The sequence below is a fragment of the Drosophila miranda genome (genome assembly GCF_003369915.1).
Source record: "Drosophila miranda strain MSH22 chromosome Y unlocalized genomic scaffold, D.miranda_PacBio2.1 Contig_Y1_pilon, whole genome shotgun sequence".
In the NCBI taxonomy this organism is placed as follows: domain Eukaryota; kingdom Metazoa; phylum Arthropoda; class Insecta; order Diptera; family Drosophilidae; genus Drosophila; species Drosophila miranda.
This window is the reverse complement of record NW_022881603.1, coordinates 4712518-4736199: the sequence shown is the minus strand read 5'-3', so window position 1 is coordinate 4736199 and position 23682 is coordinate 4712518. Positions and strand designations below refer to the sequence as shown.

At 46.8% G+C, this 23682-nt stretch overlaps 1 pseudogene; it reads left to right on the top strand.

The window, feature by feature from the left end:
- Positions 1 to 23682, top strand: part of LOC117191944 — a 120016-nt pseudogene that overhangs the window by 80252 nt on the left and 16082 nt on the right.

The window sequence follows — 23682 nt, the reverse complement described above, 5'->3', positions numbered from 1 at the left end:
ACGGACAGACGGACGGACGGACAGACAGACAGGGCTCAATCGACTCGGCTATTGATGCTGATCAAGAATATATATACTTTATGGGGTCGGCAACGATTCCTTCTGGACGTTACACACATCCACTTTTACCACAAATCTAATATACCCCAATACTCATTTTGAGTATCGGGTATAAAAAGATAACAAGAGCGAGCATAGATAAAGACTAGATGAATAAATGAGAGCATGTTGCTGAGCGAGCATAGATAAAGCTACGCTTACGTTACGTTAGTTTAGTATAATGACAAAAATGGAAAGGAAAGTAAATTGATAGGCAATAGAACGATGGTACAAAATTTACACTCGGGCTTCGCCCGAACAGGTTTGATTACCCATAAATATTCATAGATGTACCTTAGTATTCCTCTGTTCATTTTGATATGTTGAAACCCCCACCAACCCACACCCACACTCTTCTCAGTTCTGCCCCAAATCGTGCCGTTTGCCTTTGAGGAAGTGATCAACACGGGCGACTCCATCGATTTGTTCTGCCAAATCCAGAAGGGCGATCGCCCCATCAAGGTCAGCTGGAGCTTCGAGCGCAGCCCCAGCGACACCGGCTACGACCAGCTCCAGCCGCAGATGCGCACCAATCGCATCAGCAGCAAGACGAGCATGCTCTCGATACCCAGCGCCAGTCCCGCCCACACGGGCAGGTACACCTGCATCGCCAGCAATGCGGCTGGCACCACCTCCTACGGCGTTGATCTCACAGTGAATGGTACTTGAACGAATATCGAACTCGAATATCTAGGACTAGATCTAAGGGTTTATGAAAGTACGAGTATGCGTTGCTACAAATCCACCTAAACAACCCTCTATCTTTGCCTAACTCATCTATCTAACTGGATTGTACTCATACTACACACCACCTGCCTCTTGTTTGCCCCAAAGTTGCCACCAACATAGCGCCCTTTGACTTTGGCGAGGAGCCCCTCAACTACGGCGAACCCGCTTCCGTGCAGTGTAAAATCCTGGGCGGGGACCTGCCCATCAACGTGACCTGGCTCCTGAACAACGCCACCAACGACAGCTAACATGATATATCTTTCTCGCGGATCGGCAAGCGGATCAATGTTCTGTCGATTGAGTCGGTGTCTGGCCATCATGCCGGCTTCTATTCGTGTCATGCCCAGAACAAGGCGGGTCTCACGGCCCACTCGGCGCGACTGATTGTGAATGGTTAGCCCAGAAAGACGGACATAATCCTTACCTAGGTCTAAGATTAGTTCACATAAGCTATAATTTACTTATTATACCCGATACTCAAAATGAGTATTGGGGTATATTAGATTTGTGGTAAAAGTGGATGTGTGTACCGTCCAGAAGGAATCGTTTCCGACCCCATAAAGTATATATATTCTTGATCAGCATCAATAGCCGAGTCGATTGAGCCCTGTCTGTCTGTCCGTCCCTATTAGCGCCTAGTGCTCAAAGACTATAAGAGCTAGAGCAACGATGTTTTGGATCCAGACTTCTGTGATATGTCACTGCTACAAAAATATTTCAAAACTACGCCCCGCCCACTTCCGCCCCCACAAAGGACGAAAATCTGTGGCATCCACAATTTTAAAGATATGAGAAAACCAAAAACGCAGAATCGTAGAGAATGACCATATCTTTTAGACTGCAGAATCTGAATTGGATCGTATTATTATTATAGCCAGCATCAAGAAAACAATTTCAGTTTTCTCGCCCTGTCTCTCTCTAACACACACGTAGAATAGGCGGCTTTGCTTAGAGTAAAACATTAGCGCCTAGATCTCAGAGACTATAAAAGCTAGAGCAACCAAATTTGGTATCCACACTCCTAAGATATCGGACCGAGACGAGTTGGTTTCAAAATTTCGCCACACCTCCTTCCGCCCCCGCAAAGGACGAAAATCTGGGGATATTCACAAATCTCAGAGACTATTAACGCTAGAGTAACCAAATTTGATATCCGCACTCCTGTTAGATCTTACTATAAAACGTGTATCTCAAAATTTCGCCCCACCCCCTTCCGCCCACACAAAGGACGAAAATCTGTTGCATCCACAATATTGCACATTCGAGAAAACTGAAAACGCAGAATCATAGATAATGACCATATCTATCAGATTGCTGAATCTGGATCAGATCAGATCATTTTTATAGCCAATAGGAACAAATCAATTTGCAGTGGCTACGCAGCGCCCGACGTCACGCTCAGACTGATTTTCTGTCTCTCTCGCACGCACTCTTTGTCGTGTCGTTTAATATTAGCGGCGTCTGCCGCAGGAGAGCCATACTGACTTAGTATCGGGTATAACCGTAGAGTTGCGGTGTCCGCAGCAACTCACAACGTTCCCCCTCGTTTTGATTTGAAAACCCGTCAACCCCAATCTTTAACGTCCCAGCACTGCCAAAGATAAGTGCCTTCTCCTTTGGTGATGAGTCCATGAGCTATGGGGAGTTTGTGAATGTGCAATGCACCATCTCGGGCGGTGACCTGCCGGTGAACATTACCTGGACCCTGAACGGCCAGCCCTTTGAGGATTACCTCGAAATCCTCACCACGAAGCGTGGCAAGCGCATCAACGAGCTGACAATCGAGGCGGTGTCGGCCAAGCATGCTGGAAACTATTCCTGCATTGCCGAGAATCGGGCCAACCACACAGCCGAGATGAAAGTGAACGGTTAGGTTAATATGCAACAATATGTAGAATGTGTGTTTCATTTTGGACTTTCCTTTTTCGTTTACCCCTTTCCCATGCATTCCCTACCCTTCCTCCTGCCCCCAAGTGGCTCCCAAAATTGCTCAATTCGATTTCGGGGACGAACCCTCGAACTTCGGGGAGTCGGCCAGCGTTCAGTGTCTGGTCACCTCGGGGGACTTTCCCGTCAGCTTCGCCTGGTACTTCAACGGACGCGAGATCAATGAGAATGTCTACGACGTGTCCATGGTGAAGCTGGGCAAGAAGATCAGCGCCCTCTCCATTGACTTTGTCCGCGACCAGCATGCGAGCAACTACACCTGTGTGGCCGTCAACCGTGCCACATCGGCCAACTTTACGGCCCAGCTGGTGGTGAATGGTACTACCAACATACCCGAACATAATCCTTCGTAGCATGCAGAATGGAATGAGAATTACATTATTTTCGGTATTTCTTTGTTTTCCCCCTACCCCACGCGATTTGTTTCCCCTCCAAGTTCCCCCTAAGATTGCCCCTTTTGACTTTGGGGATCATCCGTCAATTTTGAGGAGTCTGTATCCGTGAACTGCCTCATCTACCTGGGGGATCTGCCCATGGACATTACCTGGCTGTTCAACGGGGCCCACGTGAGTGCGTACACCGGCGTGTCCATTGTGAAGGGCGGCAAGAAGGCGAGCATCCTGACCATCGACTCGGTGCACGGCGGACATGCTGGCAACTACACCTGCAAGGCCCGCAACGATGCCGACTCTGCGGAGTACACCGCAGAGGTGGTCGTCAACGGTACTGAGCGGGGGATCAACTATACGTATAGCAAATAGTGCTATTTCTTTCCTTATGATTTCCATCCCGCATTACAATCACATCCCACACAGCCCCGCCCAAAATAGCGCCCTTCGACTTTGTCCAGTCGCCGTCCAGCTTCGAGGACTCTGTCTCTGTCAACTGTTTGGTTACCTCGGGCGACCTGCCCATCGACATCGAGTGGCTGCTCGGTGGAGAGCCCATCAACTTCTCCACCGGCATCGCAGTCCTGCGCGGGGGAAAGAGGACAAGTCTCCTCACCATCGACTCCGTCCATGCGGGCCATGCGGGGAACTACACCTGCAAGGCCCAGAACAAGGCGGCCAGCAGTGAATACTCGGCTGCGCTGACTGTCAACGGTTGTACACACACATCCTTTGCCTCTCTCTCTCTCTCTCTCTCTTTCGGTATCCTTAAGTGTTGTCTTTCGTTTATTGACTATCATTTACATCCTTGTGCCCCCAAGCTCCACCCAAAATCACATCCTTCAGCTTTGGCGAAGAGCCAGCCAATGTAGAGGACTCCGTTTCAGAGACTTGCCTCATTTCCACCGGGGATCTGCCCATCGACATCGAGTGGCTGTTCAATGACTACGGCATCAGCTCCTACTCGGGCATTTCCGTAATGAAGGGGGGCAAGCGGAATAGTGTTCTGAGTATTGACAGTGTCCAGGCGCGTCATGCGGGGAAATATAGTTGTCGGGCGAAGAATCATGCAGCCGCCGTGAACTATACGTTTAGTTTCCTTTGGTATTCTTTGATTTATATTTTCCCTCCATCTGAAGTCCCCCCCAAGATCACACCTTTCACCTTCGGTGAGGAACCCATGAATGTGGAGGATTCTGTTTCGGTCACTTGTCTGATCTCCAGCGGAAAATCTGCCCATCGACATTGAGTGGATGTTCAATGACTACGGAATTAGCTCCTATTCAAGCATGACTGTTCTATGAGGTGGCAAGCGGACGAGCATGTTGACCATAGACAATGTCCACGCCAGCCATGCGGGGAAGTATAGCTGTCGGGCAAAGAACTATGCAGCTACCGTCAATCACACGACCGAACTAGTTGTCAATGGTATTTCTCTCAGAAGTAGTTGGCTCTTCATAGGCTTAAGAAGTTTGATTATCATTTTGATTCCCGATTTATAATTTCCTTCACTCCAAAGTCCCCCCAAAGATCACACCCTTCACCTTCGGCGAAGAACCCACAAATGTAGAGGATTCTGTGTCTGTGACCTGCCTGATCTCCAGCGGAGACCTACCCATCGATATTGAGTGGCTGTTCAATGACTTTGGGATCAGTTCCTTCTCCGGCATGACTGTCTACAGGGGCGGCAAGCGGACGAGCATGTTGACCATAGACAGTGTCCAGGCCCGTCACGCGGGAAAGTACAGCTGTCGGGCCAAGAACCATGCAGCTGCCGTGAAATTTACAACTGAATTTATTGCGAATGGTAGATGGCCTGTAGACTATCTTTAAATAGAGTAGAGTACTCGTATTTTCTGTTTCTGTTGATTTTCCTTTGATAACACTCTCCACTCCCCGCACCACATATGTACGCACCCCTTCCTCTCTCAGCCCCCCCAAAGCTGGCGCCATTCGACTTTGGGGAGTCCCCCACAAACTTTGAGGATTCTGTTTCCGTCAGCTGTCTTGTGTCTACTGGGGACCTGCCCATCGACATCGAGTGGCTGTTCAACGGGCAGTCGATTAACTACGCCTCCGGCATTGCGGTGTTACGCGGGGGCAAACGGACCAGCGTCCTGACCATCGACTCCGTCCACGCGGGCCATGCGGGGAACTACAGCTGCAAAGCCAAGAACAAGGCGGCCAGCAGCGAATACTCGGCCGCCCTGATCGTGAATGGTTAACAGATAGTTGAAAATAGAATAATTAAACACTAATTTGAATTATGATTTCGTGGCACAAAAAGTTAAGTTGAGTAATCTATTCCCAACCCACATCATCCTCACAAGTTCCTCAAAAATTACGCCCTTCGACTTTGGCGATGTTCCGGCGAATGTCGAGGACTCTGTTTCGGTCATGTGCCTCATTTCCAACGGGGACCTACCCATCGACATCGAGTGGCTGTTCAATGACTACGGCATCAGCTCGTACTCGGGCATTTCCGTGGTCAAGGGCGGCAAGCGGAACAGTATGCTGAATATAGACAGTGTTCAGGCCCGTCACGCGGGGATGTACAGCTGTAGGGCCAAGAATCATGCAGCTGCCGTCAACTATACAACTGAACTAATTGTTAATGGTATTCTATTCACTCTTTAATGATCAAAGAACCCTCATAGGCTTAAGACGTTTGGTTATCATTTGTATTCTTGATTTTAAATTCCCTTCGCCCCAAAGTCCCTCCGAAGATCACACCTTTCACCTTTGGTGAGGATCCCACGAATGTCGAGGACTCTGTTTTGGTCACTTGCCTGATCTCCAGCGGGGATCTACCCATCGACATAGAGTGGTTCTTCAATGAGTACGGGATTAGCTCCTACTCGGGCATCAATGTGGTCAAGGGCGGCAAGCGGAACAGCATGCTGAGCATTGACAGTGGCAAGGCTCGTCACGCGGGCAAGTACAGCTGTAGGGCCAAGAATCACGCGGCTGCCGTCAACTACACCACAGAACTCATCGTGAATGGTATTTTTGGGGAGGCCTATTCCGTAGTATCTCTCTGTAATATATGTGTATACATCTTCGGTTTGTTTGTACAGTTTTTAGTTGAGATTCCCGAGCTAATTGTAGCCCTACGTCCCTCCATCCTTTTCAAGTGGCCCCCAAAATAGCGCACTTTGACTTTGGCGAGCCAATTTCGAGGACTCGGTTTCGGTGAACTGTTTGGTCAGCTCCGGCGACCTGCCGCTCGACATTGAGTGGCTGTTCAACGAGTATCCCATCAACCACTACTTGGGCATATCCACGTCCAAGATGGGCAAGCGCCTCAGTGTCCTGATGATCGATGCCGTGAATGCCCGCCATGTGGGCAACTACACCTGCAATTCGCGCAATCTGTGGGCCTCGGCCGTCTACACGGCACAGTTGATAGTGAATGGTATAGTGGAGATTATAGGACTTGAGTGTATTAATCCTTTTTTGTTGGTGCTTCTATATGTGGCCCACATCCTTCCCCTGTCACCTCTCTACACACACCCACACACACGCGCAAGAGGCATGTCCGCTTTCGCTTTGTGTCTTGGCTTTTGATCGCTGTTCAGTTCAGGGCTCATACAAAAATCTATTGGATCTGTGAATAAGCTTTATAGAACTAAGAATCTTTTTGGGGAAACTATGTGAGATATAAAAGTGGTTAACCCCCTCCCAGTTCATTCCTTCTATCCATACTATAATCTATGTTTGAATCCCTCAAGTTCCACCCCACATCAGTCCCTTTGAGTTCGGAGATGAGCCGGCCAACTTTGGCGATTCGGTGACCGTTCAGTGCACAATTTCCAAGGGCGATCTGCCCGTGGACATCACCTGGCTGTTCAATGACTATGCCATCAATGACTATCATGGCGTGACCACATCGAAGATTGGCAAGAAGGTGAATGTCCTGACCATTGACTCGGTGAATGGCAACAATGCAGGAAACTATACGTGCCGGGCCCGGAACAAGGCCCAGGCGGTGGAGTACACAGCGGCGTTGGTGGTCAATGGTGGTCCACAGCTCCATAATGTCAGATTTAAATTAGATAGATCGCTATTTTCAGTTGGTTGAATCAGTTTCTCTTCTGTTTATCCATCAAAGTCTTGCCCCAAATCACGCCCTTTGCCACTGGCTCACAGCCGACCCATCTGGGCCAGTACATAACCTATCAGTGCACCCTCACGGAGGGCGACTTGCCCCTGAACATACGCTGGACGTTCAACAATCAGCCGCTCTTCAACGACGACGACCAGGACATACTGAATTCCAAAATGGGGCCATCGAGAGTGTGGCCGCTCGGCATGCGGGCAACTACAGCTGCCACGGCGAGAATGACGCCGGCAGGGCCACCTACAGCACCCAGCTGAGAGTGATAGGTGGACCGGACGCTTAGCAAATTCCTAGAGCACCCTGTAGCGCTTCTCATTACGATTATAATAATTTGTGCACCTTATTTTTTATTCGTATTTTCCCAACCATCATCAACACCACAACACGACTACCACTATGCAGTTCTGCCGCGCATCATACCCTTCGCCTTCGAGGAGGGCCCCGCCCAGGTGGGGCAGTACCTGACGCTGCACTGCTCCGTGCCTGGCGGGGACCTGCCCATGCAAATCGATTGGACGCTGGATGGCCAGGCCATGCCCGAGGATCTGGGCATCAGCACGGCTCGTGTGGGCCGTCGGGGCAGCGTCCTCACCATAGAAGCCGTCGAGGCCTCGCATGCGGGCAACTTCACCTGCCACGCCCGCAACTCGGCTGGCCATCAGCAGTACACAGCGCCACTGAATGTCTATGGTTAGCCTGAATGGAATCTATGGAATCCCTGCCCCCTCCCGGGTCGCTTGAGTAGTTCGTTGTGGCTTCCTCTACTAACCAGAAGCATCCGTCTGATGCATCATCCTCTCTCTCTTTCTCTGTTGCAGTCTCCCTGCCTCTGTCACTCTTTTGTAGAATGTTAAGCTAGACATACTCACACACACAATACTCGTTATTTGCATGACTGAAATAAGAACGCACTGATCCTGATCTGAACTGAAAGCGAATCACCCACCCATATAGAACTCAGACAAGACTTGTGCTCCCTATATTTCCGATATTTTTCCCTAGAGATAGGGTCGTTGAGGCTCACGCGTTACCCTTTTCTTCGTTAGGGTTCCCCTCAACTCAACTGAAATCAACTCAATTTATATATTTTTTTTAACTATAACTTTTCATCATTTTTATTTGAACAACCATCAAGTGCTGCCCAAGCTGGCCCCCTGCCCATCAATTCCCCCTCTATGTGGGCGACTACTACCAACTGTCCTGTGCGGTGGTGCACGGGGATGCGCCCTTCAACATCACCTGGGACTACAGTGGCCAGCCGGCCGGAGATCTGCCCGGGGTCAGCATCATGATGCACAGCCGGCGCAGCAGCTCGCTGAACATCGAGAGCGACCAGGGCGGCCATGCGGGTGTCTACACCTGCCGGGGCGCCAATCGGGCGGGAGAGACGACGGCCGAGAGCCATCTCAGTGTCAAGGGTTTGTTCCACGTACACCTGGTAGCGGTAGACTCCTAGAATAGGTCCAAGACGCATCTGTAAATCTCTTTCCCCGTCTCCGTCTCTGTGTCTGTCTCTGTCTCTGCCTTTGTCTGGTGTTGGTAATGCATTAGCACGAATGTGTATTATATATAACACGCGGTGGGGATATTTTGAAGCCCCACCCCGATTTCCCACGCCACTCACCCATTGCACGGCTTTCGTTTCACCCGCTTAGAGCTGCCCCAAATCGAGCAATTTCATTTCAATGCCAACGGCGGCCAGGCGGTGCGTGTCATGTGCATGGTCACCTCCGGCGATCTGCCCATTTACATATACTGGCTGAAGGACGGCCAGCCGCTGCTCCGCTCCATATACCACAAGATCGACGAGTACACCCTGATACTGTCGCTGCGCCAGAACACCATCAGCGACTCCGGCAACTATACGTGCGTGGCCAGCAATGCGGCAGGCATGGCCAGTCGCTCATCTAGCCTGAAAGTGAAGGGTACTACGACCATACCGATGTACATATAAACGAACTGTAATAGATGGTTCAGGTGTAAATTGTATGTTCTTTTCATTTGTACAAAGTTTCTTTACATCCAGTCCCAACCGAATCGACAAAAGACTCGACAGAACATCAGAAAATTCAACTTTTGGTTAATTAAATGAGTTTAACTATAGAGGGTACGGGGTTTTCTACTAAACTACGAACTGTAATAGATGGTTCAGGTGTAAATTGTATGTTCTTTTCATTTGTACAAAGTTTCTTTACATCCAGTCCCAACCGAATCGACAAAAGACTCGACAGAACATCAGAAAATTCAACTTTTGGTTAATTAAATGAGTTTAACTATAGAGGGTACGGGGTTTTCTACTAAATTTGATGATAGTAAACCTGATACTGTCTGAACACTTCTTATAAAGGGATCTTCAGTTCAATAGATCCCCAAAAATAAGACAAAAACCAATAGATTGTGCTTAAAGAACCTTTTTTTGATGATCTAAATGCAGAATGGATCTGTTCGATCCCTCTTAGGTTCTGATTAACATCATGGATAACGTCATACCTTTCCGATTTCCTCTCCCATCTAAGAACCGCCCGTGCTCGCTCCCCTCCTGCTTTCCACCGCCGTTTGCGATGTGGGCGACTATGAGCAGCTGACGTGCATCGCCAGCCGCGGTGCCACGCCCATACTTTTCGAGTGGTGGCTCAACGGCCTACAGGTGCACGACCACGAGGGGCGCGACGACGTCGCGGCGGTCCAACAGGCGACGGTGGGCGAGCACACGAGCCTGCTGCTGATCCACAGGGTGCAGGCGAGCCATGGGGGCAACTACAGTTGCAGGGCCAGCAATCAGGTGGGCGTGGCAGAGCGCCAGGCCAGGCTAACTGTAAATGGTAAATGGAATGGGGAATCACCATCGTTTTTTCTCTCCTTCTCAATCACTCTCGCTCTCTCTTTTTGCCTCTTCCCTCAGCGGCTCTAATCAAGTTTATGATTGGCTTATTTTTGACCATTTCACTCTCTAAGCCAAAGACTGTAGAACAGTTCGATTGGGGTCTAGATACATACGAGTATATACTCGTTCGTGAAGTTTGAACTATAATTATGATCCCCACTGTATATAAGCAATGTATGGAACACTCTTTACACTCGAACAATTTCTTCTCTGATCTTTAGATACTTAAATACATAGAATCGTACCAATGTATGGCAAAATCAGCTCAGATCTGACTGCATCACACATACCACAGCACACCCACTCCACACACACACTAGTAAGCGCACACCCACACAGAAGACAGACCACAGAGCACTCTACTAGCACTCTTCAAGAAATCCACCATTCACGAAGAAAGCTCACAGCCTGACAAATTTGCTTAAGCCTTTATATGTTAACACATACATATTTATTTATGAGGATAATCAACCAACAAACCATCCAACCAACAGCAACAACAGCAAGATATATACCATATTAATCGCTTCTCAATGTCTACCTAACGAAAACTGTACTTAATCGTAGCCTGAGAGGCACTCAGCCTGCCGCCATTGAGGCTGAGTCCTGCGCGCTTCCAAAAACGTAACATTTCGTCCCCGATCAGTCCACTCCAGACCCGAGAAAGAACCCACGAATCCCCCCCTTCCCCCCACCCATTACTCATTAATTAACTTTCATTTTATTGCTAATCATTTACCTAGTCACTAAGGCACAAAACGAAGTCTGTTCGCAAGGAAATGTATGAGAAACGTATGAGAGAAATAGTTGTCCAGAACAGCCCCGAACAGTACTTCGTTTTGCACAAATTGCATGAACTTTAACCTTTAGTTTGTTCTAACTTTCAGTTTCATTAAAGCCCAACTTTCTGTTGTCCTGTTAACGTTTTGGTTACTTTATTATGCGAAGAACGTACTTGGTTGTAGTTAGACTTCTTTATTTATTCCTAAAGAACAAGTGTGGAAATATTTTTGTATGCAAAGCAAACCTTTAAAGGAGATTATCAAGAATATTTTCGCACAGTAAAAGCAAATTGAAATGATGTTCACTAAATCTTAACGTCCTTCATCTTTGAAGATCGTTTTCCAATTTCCTAAAGAACATTTTACTTTGCTTGAACCAAAAGTCCGTCCAGTCAATCCGCTTATCCACAAGGATATAAGCCAACCGCATGCTTTTTATACTCGATACTCAAAATGAGTATTGGGGTATATTAGATTTGTTGTAATAGTGGATGTGTGTAACGTCCAGAAAGAATCGTTTCCGACCCCATAAAGTATATATATTCTTGATCAGCATCAATAGCCGAGTCGATTGTGCCCTGTCTGTCTGTCCGTCTGTCCGTCTGTCCGTCCGTCCGTCCGTACGTCCGTCCGTCCGTCCCCTTCAGCGCCTAGTGCTCAAAGACTATAAGAGCTAGAGCAACGATGTTTTGGATCCAGACTTCTGTGATATGTCACTGCTACAAAAATATTTCAAAACTTCGCCCCGCCCACTTCCGCCCCCACAAAGGACGAAAATCTGTGGCATCCACATTTTTAAAGATACGATAAAACCAAAAACGCAGAATCGGTGAGGATGACCATATCTTCTACAGTGCAAAATCTGAACCAGATCGTATAATGATTATAGCCAGAATCAAGAAAACAATTTCATTCTTTCTCGCTCTGTCTCTCTCTAACACACAGGTTTCATGGTCGGTTTTGTCAATTGCAAAATATGAGTTCAAGGATCTCAGAACCTATAAGAGCCAGAGCAACCAAATTTGGTATCCACACTCCTGTGATATCGGACCTTGACAGTTTCGTGTCCAAATTTCGCCACACCCCCTTCCGCCCCCGCAAAGGACGAAAATCTGGGGCATCCACAAATCTCAGAGACTATTAAGGCTAGAGTAACCAAATTTGGTATCCGCACTTCTGTTAGATCTCACTATAAAACGTATATCTCAGAATTTCGCCCCACCCTTTTCCGCCTCCACAAAGGACGAAAATCTGTTGCATCCACAATATTGCACATTCGAGAAAACTAAAAACGCAGAATCATAGATAATGACCATATCTATCAGATTGCTGAATCTGGATCAGATCAGATTATTTTTATAGCCAAAAGGAACAAATCAATTTGCACTGGCTACGCAGCCCCCGACGTCACGCTCAGACTGATTTTCTGTCTCTCTCGCACGCACTCCTTGTCGTGTCGTTTAATATTAGCGGCGTCTGCCGGAGGAGAGCCATACTGACTTAGTATCGGGTATAACTGTAGAGTTGCGGTCTCCGCAGCAACTCACAACGTTCCCCCTCGTTACTATATCATCCAGAGAAACCGCAACAGCCTTACTAAAATATTTTCTTTCCACACACCACAACCTCGACCACGTATAGTGCCACCAAGATGTATTCTTGAGCCCACCGACAAGGCCTTCGCCCAGGGATCCGACGCCAAGGTGGAATGCAAAGCCGATGGATTCCCCAAGCCCCAAGTAACCTGGAAGAAAGCAGCTGGTACGTATAACATCAGTCGAACCCTTAAAAGAAGTACTCTGATGAGGATGAATCTCCATCTCAGGCGACACACCCGGAGAGTACAAGGATCTGAAGAAGAGTGACAACATTCGGGTGGAGGAGGGAACCCTGCACGTGGACAACATCCAGAAGACCAACGAGGGCTACTATCTGTGCGAGGCAATCAACGGCATCGGCTCAGGTCTCTCCGCCGTGATCATGATCAGCGTGCAGGCCCCACCAGAGTTCACGGAGAAGCTGCGCAACCAGACCGCCCGACGAGGCGAACCCGCCGTCCTGCAGTGCGAGGCCAAGGGCGAGAAGCCGATCGGCATCTTGTGGAACATGAACAACATGCGCCTGGACCCCAAGAACGACAACCGCTATACGATCCGTGAGGAGATCCTCTCCTCCGGCGTCATGTCCAGCCTCTCCATCAAGCGCACCGAACGCTCCGACTCTGCGCTGTTCACTTGTGTGGCCACCAATGCCTTTGGATCCGACGATGCCAGCATCAACATGATTGTCCAAGAGGTGCCCGAGATGCCCTACGCCGTGAAGGTCCTCGACAAGTCTGGCAGATCCGTGCAGCTGAGCTGGGCCCAGCCCTACGACGGAAACTCTCCCCTCAACCGCTACATCATCGAGTTCAAGCGCTCCCGCGCCTCCTGGAGCGAGATCGATCGCGTCATGGTCCCCGGCCACACCACCGAAGCCCAGGTTCAGAAACTCAGCCTCGCCACCACCTACAACATCCGCATCGTGGCCGAGAACGTGATTGGCACCTCGCAATCTTCGGAGGCCGTCACCATCATCACCGCCGAGGAAGCTCCGTCTGGCAAGCCGCAAAACATCAAAGTGGAGACCGTGAACCAGACCACAATGCGCGTCACCTGGAAGCCCCCACCACGCACCGAATGGAACGGCGAGATCCTGGGCTACTATGTCGGGTACAAGCTATCCAACACCAATTCTTCGTACGTCTTCGAGACCATTAACTTTATCACCGAGGAGGGCAAGGAGCACATCCTGGACCTGCAGAACCTGCGCGTCTACACCCAGTACTCGGTGGTCATCCAGGCATTCAACAAGATCGGAGCAGGACCTTTGAGCGAAGAGGAGAAGCAGTTCACGGCCGAAGGCACACCGAGCCAGCCGCCCAGCGACACCTCCTGCACCACTCTCACCTCCCAGACCATACGCGTTAGTTGGGTAAGCCCCCTCTGGAGTCGGCCAATGGCGTGATCAAGACCTACAAGGTTGTATATGCCCCCAGCGATGAGTGGTACGGTAAGTGGGAATCAGAAACAGTCCTCCAGAGAATCAGTACCTCCAATTAACTCCAACAATTAACCGACAGATGAGACCAAGCGACACTACAAGAAGACCGCCTCCTCCGACACCGTTCTGCATGGCCTGAAGAAGTACACCAACTACACGATGCAGGTGCTGGCCACCACAGCCGGAGGCGATGGCGTTCGCAGCGCCCCCATTCACTGCCAAACTGAACCAGATGGTGAGTGCCGGTCAATGAGCAATAGGATATCTCTTTTATAACTCTCCTATCTTCCGGTTACAGTTCCCGAAGCACCAACCGATGTGAAGGCTCTGGTGATGGGCAACGCTGCCATCCTCGTCTCGTGGCGTCAACCGGCGCAGCCCAACGGCATCATCACCCAGTACACCGTCTACTCGAAGGCCAAGGGCGCCGAGACTGAGACGAAGACCCAGAAGGTGCCCCACTACCAAATGAGCTTCGAGGCCAGCGAGCTGGAGAAGAACAAACCGTACGAGTTCTGGGTCACGGCCAGCACCACCATCGGCGAGGGTCAGCAGTCCAAGAGCATTGTGGCCATGCCCAGCGACCAGGTGCCCGCCAAGATTGCCTCCTTCGACGACACGTTCACCGCCACCTTCAAGGAAGACGCCAAGATGCCCTGCCTGGCTGTCGGCGCTCCCCAGCCCGAGATAACCTGGAAGATCAAGGGCGTCGACTTCAGTGCCAACGATCGCATGCGTCTCCTGCCCGACGGCTCCCTGCTGATTAAGTCCGTGAACCGTCAGGATGCCGGAGACTACTCCTGCCATGCCGAGAACTCCATTGCCAAGGACTCTATCACCCACAAGCTGATTGTGCTGGCACCGCCCCAGTCACCTCATGTCACCCTCGCGGCCACTACCACCGATGCCCTGACCGTCAAGCTGAAGTCCCATGAAGGAGACACCGCTCCCCTGCATGGCTACACCTTGCACTACAAGCCAGGTGGGTATCCTTGGGTTGGGGAAGACTTCTCCCATTCAATAATGTAAACCTGCGAAATCTGTTTCAGAATTCGGCGAATGGGAATCTGCTGAGGTGTCTGTGGACTCGCAGAAGCACAACATTGAGAGTCTCCTCTGCGGATCCCGCTACCAGGTCTACGCCACAGGATTCAACAAGTGAGTAGCTTTCACATCCATTCACTTCACGTCCGAATTAATGACCTCCCCTCCTCCTGTGATTAGCATTGGTGCCGGCGAGGCGTCCGACATTCTGAGCACCCGCACCAAGGGCCAAAAGCCCAAGTTGCCAGAGAAGCCGCGCTTCATTGAGGTCTCGTCCAACTCCGTCTCGCTGCACTTCAAGGCCTGGAAAGATGGCGGCTGCCCCATGTCTCACTTCGTGGTTGAGAGCAAGAAACGGTACGAGGATCATAATGACACGTTCTCCCAAACAAACATTTGCTAACCTAACCTTCCCGCCTGAACATCCACAGAGATCAAATCGAATGGAACCAGATCTCGAACAACGTCAAGCCCGACAACAACTACGTGGTGCTCGACCTGGGGCCCGCCACCTGGTACAACCTCTGCATCACTGCCCACAACTCTGCCGGCTTCACCGTGGCCGAATACGACTTTGCCACTCTGACCGTGACCGGAGGTATTTATGATCTGTTTTCCAATTCGAATCCCAGTTCCAAAACGATTCCCGCATTGCTTTTGTACATAGAGTACTCTGCGTAGACAGTGTGGGACAGCCTGAGCCCAAAGCATGCCGCTCCATGGGGCAGCCGCCGTTCCCAGGTCCTGGGCGGGGGCTGTCGGGTGGAGAGGCATCCGCATCGGGTCCCCACCAGCACTGTCCATATACAAATAACAAGATGAGAAGCACCCAGCCATAAAATGTTGTACACACACACACACATTCTATATATTTCCTGAGTTGATTTTGCCTTTTGCCAAAACAAAAAGAAATTTAAAAAAAAACAAAAAAATATGAGCAAATTTTTCATTTTATTTTCAATGTGAACAAATTGCACAGTAAATTATTTCTGATTTTGTTTTGTTTGTACTCTTCTGTTTGTGAGCACCAAGCTTTAGAAACTAGTTCCATTTGTTTATATTTTGTAATGTTTATTGTTTCGTTGTCAAATGCCAGAACTCTAAACGCCGTGCCACCCGAATAATTAGTGTAGAAAACTAATCATTTTCTTTACGTAAGTGCAATTTGTTTCTTTCCGTTTTTATCCATAGTAGTCCCAATCAATAAGCGAAGAGGTGCATATATATTTTATGTGTACATTCCTGAATAGTTAACCAACTCACGATCCAGCAATGTTTTCATTTGTTTTTATTTCACAATAGATCCATTTGTAGTTCTAGAGATCACAGTATGAATATATGGTTTTTACTTATTTGATTAATTCCTATTTTCTGCATTTCTGTGCCCAGTTTGTGAAAGAGATTTTGTACAAATACTACTACCAAACACACTTCAGAAAAGGAACTAGTCTGCGATATGTACAATAAGCACTATCGTATTTATGTACAATAAATGTTGTCGTACCCCGCGATCCATCCCCCCAGTTCTAAGATTGTACAAACTCCAATCTCCAATCATTGTATATTCCCAGCTAAACAAAAACAATAACAAACAAATCTTCTTTAAGCTCAATTTTATAGCAGTGTGCTCAAGTCGGAGAATTTTTTGATATTCGATCTTCAAGAATATTTCTTTTCCTTGAAATTCTGCCACCTCATCACAGCGATTAGACATCTCTATTTCCCATCCACAACTGGTCACAGATTCCATTCCATACCCCCACTCACAGATTACGCCATAATTTTAGCATCTTAATTTCGATTTTTATTTGATTTTATAAATAGCAAAATGCTCGTTCAAAAAAATACCAAAAAATATATAAACACAGGAAAAGATAAAACAAAACTGGGAACCGAGCAGAGCCACTACAAAAAAAAAAATAAAAAAAAATACAAAACAAAAAACATAGTAAGACACAACAACCAAAGATTTTGCATCCAACATACATATCAGAGTCCAGAGTCCAGAGTCCAGTGTCCAGTCCATTCAGACCCGATCCGACAAGAGAGCCGAGCGAGTCTGAGAGCTGATTTCCCTATATATCTTATACATTCATTACAGTTACATGGATACATTTTGTTTTGGGTTTTTCTGATTTGTGACATTACATTAAGATTCCTTACGATTCATTTCAGTTATGTCAAGTTATAGTTGAGTTTTTCCGCCTAAGTTAGTTGGTTTATTTCAAGAACAGATCTCTGTCATTCTTGAAATGTTTTTCAATGCGTTTGGTCCAGTTAGCATTTTTACATACATACATACTCGTATTCGTACGTACATCATTAATTACAACTAGCTTTAAGCGGTCTAAAAAACAAATTGCATTTAATCGTATTTAAAATAAAGTGTTTTTTATACAATTTATCGTTACATCGTTACAATTACAACTTAAACCTACATATCCAATAGTTCAATTAAACTAGTTTTCAGATCAATTTACTCAAGTTCTGCGCATTGTAAAATAACCAACAAAAAACAAACAAAAACCAATTACTTTAATCACTTTTCTCTCTATCTCTCTCTCTCTCTCTCTCTCTCTCTCTCTCTCTGTGTCTGTGAAACGAATCGATATCGACTTGCTATCGATTCCTGTATTCGGTTCTTTCACCAACGATAACTGTCTGTATTTGTATATGTATATGTATATGTATGTGTGTCTGGGTACAAAAGTCAATGTGAAGAAGATGAAGGCGAAGCCGAAGGGCCACAGAAGATTGCCATACTCGTACGAGTCTCTCTCTCTACCGTCTCTCTCTGTCTCTCTCCTTGTCTCTCTACCTTTGTGTGTAATCGTATACCGAATCCCACCCACCCACTTTCCTGGACCTGTCCACTCAAACACTCTTTGGTTGTTGTTGTTATTGTTGTTCCAGGCACTATCGCCCCCTCGCGCGATTTACCCGAATTAAGCGCCGAGGACACGATCCGCATTATCCTCTCGAACCTCAATTTAGTTGTGCCCGTCGTGGCGGCTCTGCTCGGCATAATAATAGCGATAATTGTTATTTGTATACTGCGTAGCAAGGGCAATCACCACAAAGGTATCTATAAGTAAATCCAACTAGTTAAGAATTTCGTTTTCTCTTTTCGGTTTCTCTCTCTCTCTATCTCTCTAAAACACCCACACAAACACACACACACATGTCTACACCCACAACCACAACACACGGCCAAAAACATTTGCGCTTTTGCCTTGAAATATCTGCATGAAATGATGTCGTTGTTCTGCATGATATCTCAACTGGTTTGTATATCAATCGATTGATCAACTGCCACTCGAAAGTCACCATTGCCCCCCTGGACGATGGCCTCGGCCATGGCAATGTCCACACCCGCATCCGCCTGCCCGCCTGGATGCCCGAGTGACTGGACTTCAACTTCATGGTGCCGCTGATAGCCACCGTCGTGGTGGTTGCGGTGGGCATCTGTGTGGTGTGCGTGGCCCTGTCACGACGAAGGATGCCAGAAGGATGTCTGTTGTAGGTTCTCCCCTGATCTTGGGGTGTTTCAGAGGCCCCATGTGTTGCTATCCATTATGTAACCCATCGATTTGCATTTTATTTTTAGTTTAGCTCGATATTTTATTTCTGTTTTATTGTGTGTTGGCTAAATGTCGGACGATCAGCTTTTATGTTTCTAGCCGTCACTCGATCAACAAAGAATCCATGTTAAACCTTTGAACTACGTCGTCTATGGAATGTCTGTGTCTGCTTTTACGCTATTTGCATGATATAATATGGTACACACTTACATATGTTTGTAGATCCGTAGAGACATTCATACAAGCTACACTCACATTACAAAAACATACCAACAGAATATACCAAGTACCAAGTACTGAAAATATACCCAGTTCTACTGTATAAATACTTATAAATAATATATTCAATTTGTTTCAACGTCTGTGCCATACAACTACCTAATATCATTAATTTTCCATCGTCATTGAAGCCAATTGGAAAATTAACTTTCAAATATAGTTTGCGATGATTCAAAATGTACAGATTTACTTGAAAACGAGTGGGAACGTTGTGAGTTGCTGCGGACACCGCAACTCTACAGTTATACCCGATACTAAGTCAGTATGGCTCTCCTCCGGCAGACGCCGCTAATATTAAACGACACGACAAAGAGTGCGTGCGAGAGAGACAGAAAATCAGTCTGAGCGTGACGTCGGGCGCTGCGTAGCCACTGCAAATTGATTTGTTCCCTTTTGCTATAAAAATTATCTGATCTGATCCAGATTCAGCAATCTGATAGATACGGTCGTTATCTATGATTCTGCGTTTTTAGTTTTCTCGAATCTGCAATATTGTGGATGCAAAAGATTTTCGTTCTTTGTGTGGGCGGAAGGGGGTGAGGCAAAATTTTGAGATTTACGTTTTATAGTGAGATCTAACAGGAGTGCGGATACCAAATTTGGTTACTCTAGCGTTAATAGTCTCTGAGATTTATGAATATCCCCAGATTTTCGTCCTTTGCGGGGGCGGAAGGACGTGTGGCGAAATTTTGAAACAAACTCGTCTCGCTCCAAAATCTTACGTGTGTGGATACCAAATTTGGTTGCTCTAGCTTTTATACTCTCTGAGATCTAGGCGCTAATGTTTTACTCTAAGCAAAGCCGCCTATGCTACGTGTGTGTTAGAGAGAGACAGGGCGAGAAAAAATGAAATTGTTTTCTTGATGCTGGCTATAATAATAATACGATCCAATTCAGATTCTGCAGTCTGAAAGATATGGTCATTCTCTACGATTCTGCGTTTTTGGTTTTCTCATATCTTTAAAATTGTGGATGCCACAGATTTTCGTCCTTTGTGGGGGCGGAAGTGGGCGGGGCGTAGTTTTGAAATATTTTTGTAGCAGTGACATATCACAGAAGTCTGGATCCAAAACATCGTTGCTCTAGCTCTTATAGTCTTTGAGCACTAGGCGCTAATAGAGACGGACAGACGGACAGACAGACAGGGCTCAATCGACTCGGCTATTGATGCTGATCAAGAATATATATACTTTATGGGGTCGGAAACGATTCCTTCTGGACGTTAGACACATCCACTTTTACCACAAATCTAATATACCCCAATACTCATTTTGAGTATCGGGTATAAAAAGGGCCAACAGCCCAGGCAACAAGCTCTTGGTCCTTTCCTATATCCAAATGTTAGTTTAACCCAAGTAAAAGATAATCGTATACCTATGCTAGCCTTATTGTTGTATATACGTTTTGCTTATGACCTAAGCAACTTTTACATTCGAAACGACTTCTCACCAATACTATCATATCTATATAGCTATATACTATACTCGTACATATCATCCACAAAACAAGACAAATCAAATCAAATCTATCGTAACCGTTTTCAGTTGAACACTTTCCGCTCTTTTTCCCCTGTTCTTTGAAACCAAACTAAGATGCTTTTTGAAATCGCAATAGAGATCGTTCATTGGATCAATGCTAAAAGTAAAGTCGAGTAAATGCAAAATTAAGTTCATCGCTCATTTCATTCCATTGTTAATCGTAATTGCTAAATGTTAATCGTTGACCAGTTGGTATATTTTGAGACTCAACCAAAAAACCAAAAACACTTCACGTAACATCTTTTGGAATCTTTTTCGCAATTGTAACTTGTATTTTTGAGCTACTAATTAGCACATTTAGTGTGTTGAAATACCGCAACAAAAAAACAAAAAAAAAAAAAAACCAAAAAAAAAACAAAAAAAAAAACCAAAAACCAAACCAACCAAAAAAGATTATAATAATTGTCAAAATCCAATAACGAGTGACGGAACAAGTCGAAATCGAGAAAAAAAAAAGAAAAAACAGAAGTAAAGTGTGCGAGTTGATTGCATTCGAGCCGCAATGCAATGACGGAAAAGCATCTGTTAAAGTTATTTTATTTGTAAGACAGCAGAAGATCAGTATACAGAATTATATGTGCTTCCGAGTAACATACGCAAGAGACAGACGCCGAAAGAAGAATATCGATATGAGAACATCGATATGAGAACATCGATATGCAGCAGGGCACATGCGCAGTGTTGTTAGAGATCAATATCTAATTATCGTGGCGGTCACTTTGAACACTCCTCCTCAACACAACGCATGTTTACAAACTTTAAATATACTTAACTAATATTCAATAACATGTCAAGCACTTATAAACGATCTTTTAAACCAAATGCGAATACAAATTTATGGTGCTTAACCTTGGCTAAGTTCTTTGTGAGGACATCTGCTATCATCTCATCGGTTGGCAGATACGCAATGTTGACTTCACCTCTCTTGAGAACCTCTCGAATATGATGTATCCTTGGTAAACCAAGGGGGTTTTCCAGATCTAGTCGGACAAGAAAGCGGGACACAAGAATCGAAAAATGTGCCAAGAGCATTGTAAAAAATGTTTGTGCCTTTTATGATATCAGTGCACAAGTACAAAGCGGACCAATCAAAATCCCTAATGAGGTTATCAAGCTTCGCAAACTGGGCTTTACGAAAGCAGCGGACACGTTCGGGCAGCCTACTCGACCGATCCAATACAGTTGGTCCTATATCTAGCGACACCTCGAAAGTAGGGTGGTAGGCGTCTTCAGGTATAGTGAGCGGAAGGGCTCGGGTTAACAACACTATGGTCGGATCCGATACAAAGCACAGATCAAGCAATCGACCCAAGGAATTTTTCACATGGTTGACTTGAGACAGGGATAGGTCAAGCAAGCCGTCAACAAAGTCATGTCGTGACATGGGCACTAGGATACTAGACTCGTTTACCGAAGACCAAACAGTTCCTGGCAAGTTGAAGTCACCAAGAACTATCATACGATCTTTATCAGATAGCGAGGAAGAAACAGCGGTTAAAGCGGACAAGTGCTGCTCATAAATTGAAATATCCGAAGAAGGTGGGATATACGAGCAAGTAATGAATATAGCGAAATCGGGAAGAATCAGTTTTACACACAGGAATTCCAGTTCCTGTTGAACTTGGACTGTGAAGTGTTCCGACGTGAAGTAAGAGTCCACTGCAATTAGAACCCCCCCTGCCCGTCGAGACGAACGGTCCTTTCTAAAAGTTGTGTACCGACCTGCCAAAACCTCGGAACTAAGAAGGTCCGGCTTTAACCAGGTTTCAGTAAACACAATAACGTGGGAAGCAAATGCAACACTATCCCGGAAAAGAATGCTGAGCTTACTACGCAAGCCTCTTACATTCTGATAGGTTACCAAAAGAGAAGTTAGTTTTTTGGAAAGGTGGAAGCAAGACGGGAAGTTGAGGAAGAGGAAGTTGAGGTTGAGGTTGAGGGTGGCACACTGGAAAGGTTTGGAAGGGATATGGGGGGCCTATTCTTCTTCTTAGCCTTAAACTCCTTCACCACCAAATGCTCCGGCCAAAATTTGGCGGAGCAAATGGTGTCAAATTGAGTTGGGGAGATGCTTATCTTAAACGAGGCTATCTCCCTGGCATAAGAGAAGTTAAATTTCTCCACCTTTAAACCCACGGCTTTTATTTTGCTTTGAATAAAAGCAATTACATCATTAGATGTGAGGTCAGGGGCCAGCCGTGAAACAAAAACTTGTCGTTTTGGTGGGACTCCCACCAGTGGTTTAGTCACCACAGGCCTAGTACCTGTGGTGGCAATATCCGGAGGTCCGGAACGTCTATTTACTGGTGGGATCGGGATAGACGGGACAACTAGCGAACTTGCGGACACCACGGACACGGACGCTGCAGACGTACTTGGCTGCACATTCTCCGAGGCGATGAATTCGGCTACCGAATCTGCGTCGCCAGCAGCTGTCGTTGCCCTTGGAGTGGCAAACGAGATCAACTGCTGCACACTTGGAGTGGTCGGAGTCAGTTTTTCGGCGGCGCACGGCTGAGTGACGGTTGGCAATTGAAGATCCCGCGGAGTGACCTTTTTGCGCCTCGGAGACTCATTCAGCAGTTTTAAACCGCTAAACTGAGCCTCCATAGCTAGGAGCCGATCGTATTGGTTTTTAAAACCAACGGTCAGCTCCTTAAAGCCACTCCGCGTCTGCCTCATGAAAGCCACCATGTCTTTCTCCACCGCACGGCATGCCTCGCAACTGTAATGCAAGCCATTACGTTTGGCTATAGCATCACTCACGAGGCCAGAAAATCCAGCGCATTTTGCGTGCACTACGCTGTCGCAGAGCCAGCAGGGGACATTCGGCTGATCGTGGGTGATCTGCTTCTTACAGCTTTTTTTGGCACAGACCACAGCGTATTCCATTTTATTTTATTATTTATTTATATATACACTATTATTTGCAAAACAAATTGGTATCAGACCAATGTGCCAGACAACGCTCAAAGCGGAATTGGTAAAAAAAAGAGAGCAGAGTGGAGAGCGGTTATTGCGAGAGCTACTAAGCAGAGAGCGCTATTGCACAGAAAGTTGAAAGAGCGAGAGAGAAAGAACAGTTATTGAAGTTGAGGTGATAGCGAGAGAGTGATAAAACAACAAAAGCTACCAGACGAGAGCGGACTGCAATGCAATGTAAGGCGTACTCACTCACTGCAACAACACAAACACAAGCACAAGCCGACGCCGAAAAATAAAAAGTTAAATAATGTTTTAACACAAAT